Source organism: Silurus aristotelis, assembly GCF_946808225.1.
Source record: "Silurus aristotelis genome assembly, chromosome: 9".
In the NCBI taxonomy this organism is placed as follows: Eukaryota; Metazoa; Chordata; class Actinopteri; order Siluriformes; family Siluridae; genus Silurus; species Silurus aristotelis.
The window spans coordinates 28,832,215-28,836,836 of record NC_139582.1 but is presented as its reverse complement, the minus strand read 5'-3'; positions in this window follow the sequence as shown (position 1 = coordinate 28,836,836).

Sequence of the window (4,622 nt, the reverse complement as noted above, 5' to 3'; positions counted from 1 at the left end):
TTATCCTGAGAGTTCTGTGTGTACTGCACTCGGCCCTGATACTCCTCACCCTTTCTCACATCTACAAGCTCATCACCAGCCTTCTGTTTAATGAACCACACTGATGTTCTCACTGTGTGTTCTGCAGGGTGCGTATAAGAGCAGGAGTAAAGGAAGTATGAGGAAGTTCAGGGAAGTTTTAGCTCTTGTGTGGTTGCTTGCTGCTGAATTTGTTGGTTTTTAATTGCAAGTGTGTTGGTACAGGATAAGAGTGGTCAGTGAAGATTTGCACATGTCCTACCTCAAGGTCAGAAGCTTCATAGTCTCTCTGCACAACAATGGTAAAGAGAATGACCTCAGTCAGTCACTGGACACTGCATGAGCATGAGAATGAGAGAAAAGGATAAACACAGGTAGGAGGACCAGAGAAGATGTTCACTGTGAGGGGTTTTGCTGCCACACTTCACTGCTCTTGTGCTCTTGTGCTCTCCACAACAACGAGGATGCTGAAGTGACACTATTATTTTACAACTCGGATGGGAGTTGTGCCACGAGTGTGCACAGTCTAGAAGTATTGAAAAACATGTTTGTAACCCATTTGAATAACGAGCAGCCAACAGATTTAGCATAGCAACCACATAGCAACAACCTATGAGCCTCAAGCACACAATGATATAATTTCAGTCACAAATGCTAACATGTTTATGCTACTAACATGCAGAGGAAATTGTCATTTCTTAACATGATTTGTGACATTGATTTTGAGAAATATAAAAAGTTTATATTACATATTATTCTCTGAACTGCATTTAACTATTCCTGCACCTGAATAAAATAATGTCTGAACAATGTGTTTTTGCATCTACTGACAATTTATATACTTAAAATTCATGCTTGTATTACAATTAAAATAAGGAACATATACTCTTTTGTTTGATTTAATTTCCTTTATGAGACGGTTAGGACTTGAACCAGGGACAATGGCTTCATAGTCAAACCATCTATAAGATGTGGCACAGAGGGGCATATGAACCTAATCAGAGATAGACTCAATGAAAAGGTGGAAGGTTTCATAATGTATTTATTATAAAGTAAAAAAACAAGAATAAACAAAGAAGACAAGAAATAAAATATTAAACTGAAAATCTTCTTAAAGAACTCAAGAAGAGTTGTCCCAATGACTTTTTCTAGAAAAAAGCAGAGAAAAGCAAAATATATTAAAAACTTTAAAAGAGGCAACTTGAAACAATGCTGGGGACACGAGAAACAAACACTATCAGTAGACCATACAACATTAAGAAGCAAGTGAAAAACTACCACAAAGAAAGACCTTAAATAGACTGTGGGAGATTGGGAACAGGTGGAGACAATTGAGCATTTGGAAAGGGCAAAGGCGACATCTAGTGGTAAAAGGAAATAACTACAAATACAAAACCCCCTGAATCCTGACACTTGATATATAAACTCATACTCAGTCTGGTGAAGCAGGTACACTTACCGTCAGGGTGTCTTAATTAAGGACGTGGCTGCAGGGTTCGGTGTTGGCTCTTGACAGAGCTCTTAATATTCTAAATGGAAAAGATAAGAGAATGAAGAATGTAGTATGTGTGTTGCTAACACACACACACACACACACACACACACACACACACACACACACACACACACAAACAAAGACTGTGTACATACTTGTAGAGTATCATAATCTGGAGACATCGTCGTGAGCTGCAGTGTTGTGTACGTGTCGCCTTCAGGTGCCGGAGCCCTCTGAGAAAAAGAAACAAAATTTTCCAATCTTATTTTATTTACTTTATAGGATCTAGAGTTTGATGAAGAAAAGACATAAACAGACATTACAACGGTCTCTCAGTACCTGAAAGTCAGTGTCTCTGTTTGCTATTCTCTTCCTCCTATTCACACAAATAACATAAAACACGGCTCTTCAATCTGTTCTTGTTTCATTCAGATATTTATATAATAAAATAGTTCAGTTACTCACATAATGACCAGAACAGCAATAAGAAGAAGGAGAAGCAGAGTAGGAACGAGTGCAGCAGCTCCCCATGCAACATGGAGCTTCCACACCTCATCACCTGAGGGAAAGAAAAGCTTTTATTACAGGTACAGAGACAAATATATTTTACTGCAGCAATTAAATCATCAAATCTTAATAACTACAATGCACCCAGTATATGGACTTTTCACTCAGTAAACACAACTAGTAAAACTTTACGTGTGTATAAACAACTTGGAGATATGCTGATATATGAAAATAATCTTTCAGCTTCAGGGTGAAGCTACAGTACACATGACACTTACCTAACACATTCAGGTGTACAGGTGCAGAGTTTTGCCGTCCCAGCTGGTTGTGAGCAGTGCAGTAATAGAGTCCATTGTGATTGGTGTTGATGTCGCTGATGCTGTAATTCTGGCTTGTTGTCAGCAGTGTGTCTGTAGATTCTATCTGCTTAAACCAGGAGTAGGTGTGAACAGGAGGGTTTGCATCACTGCTACAGCTCAGAGTCACTGAATCCCCCTCCATTAGGACTCCACATGGATGAACCACTGCTCTGGTGTTTTTAGGGGAATCTGTATAGAAATACAACAACTAAATCAGCTGGTGTTGGTTCAGGATCAGCATTTGTTATATAAAAATACTGTTTTTAAAAAAAGGTAAATCCACACTCACACACTGGAGAAGATCGGAGACTGTCGTGGCCTTCAACAGCACAGCTGTAACTGACCTCACCACTGACTGCAGCTACAAAGCAGTAGGCAGATTTACTCTCATTCACCCGCTGTCCGTTCTTGTACCAGATGTAATTGGGATTGTTAGACAGAGTGCAGGTGGTGTTACAGCTCAGCTCCATGTACTGATCAGTCCAGTCTGATACTGTAACCTTCAGATCTGCAAATTATAGAAAGTATGTGAGTAATTACTTTGCTCTCTATTCACTTTATTTAGTAAATATATACTTGTATAACTGTACATCACCTGTAACAGACAGAGCGACTCCAGGTTCTCCAGTGTAATCACCTCCATCAGTGTAGAATCTGAATCTGTATGTTTGAGCATCTGTCTCTCTCAGGTTAGTGATTCTCAGACTACAGTTATTCTGAGAGTTCTGTGTGTACTGCACTCGGCCCTGATGCTCCTCACCCTTTCTCACATCTACAGGATCATCATCAGCCTTCTGTTTAATGAACCACACTGATGTTCTCACTGTGTGTTCTGCAGGGTGCGTATAAGAGCAGGAGAGATCAACCGATGTGCCTTTCAGAGCACACACATGATCAGGAGTGTAAGTCACACGCCAACACGCCTTACTCATTACACCTGAAACATATAGAGAGGTAATAACTGTGGGAGGATCTTCTTTTGAAGCCTGGCATCCCATAATTATCATCTAGTTCTGGTCATAAATGTAGTTAAAACAGAAGATATTGAGTTTAATTTCGAAAATTAGGTGTCTTGTCAATTTTATTGGAAACTTGAGAGGGAGGAATCTGGACAGATTTACTCTGACACTTACACACTGGAGGAGAGCGACGTTCACTCTCATACGCCCTACAGGAGTAGCTGCCTTCATCATGTAGACTAGTCGAGTCGAGGACAATGAAGTTATCATTTGTAGTTTTTAACTTTTGGCCATTCCTGTACCAGTCGAAATTGTATGGACTGAGACTGCAGGTGAAACTGCAGGTCAGTTTTACTTCTCTCTGTCCTTCAGGTTTAGGCTCCACCTTCACCTGCAAATCTACACACAATAATGTACAAAAACTCTGTAAATACTACAGACTTGTTATATATCATATTATACTGCAAAGTCTACATGTTCATTATTACCTGTAACAGTCAGATGAACTCCAGATGGCGCTGATATCCAGTCACTGCTCTGTGTTTTAAATCTAATGTTATAAACTCCAGAGTCACTCACACTCACATTTTTCACTGTCAGCGAACATTCAGATGTCCAGATTATAACTTGTCCTGAATATTGTGGATCTTTACTCAGGTCTTGTGGTTCTCCTTCAGAGCTCTGGACTCGATACCACTCGCTCTGTGTGACACTGGAGTGATCAGGATTTGTAAATGTACAGGGGATTTTTACTGAAGATTCAGCAAGAGCACAGAAACTCTGAGTGGGGAAAGTTACACTGGGCTGAGCCTGAACTCCTGGAACACACACACACACACACACACACACACACACACACACACACACACACACACACACACACACACACACACACACACACACGCACACATATGAAGCTGAAATTAAAACGATGACACATACACTGATCAGGAAGGTGTTACTTTAGACTTCACCACTGATGCTGCTGTTTTTAGTCACACAGAGCGATTGTTCCAAAATCATGTGAAAATGACATGTAAAAATAGATCTCAGTTTGAAACAGTTTACAAACTTCCTCTTGGTTTGAAGAATATAAACAGTACAAATAAACTCACACAGATGAAGAACGGTGGAGGATACTAATATATTGTTGTGTAAAATACATGCCTAATATACATCATGAGTTTTTTTTACATTCGCATGTTTTCAGTAAAAGTTGCAATAATTCGTTTAGTTTCTTGCTCTGTAACTCCTGATGTTTACTCTACAGCACCATACAAAGGA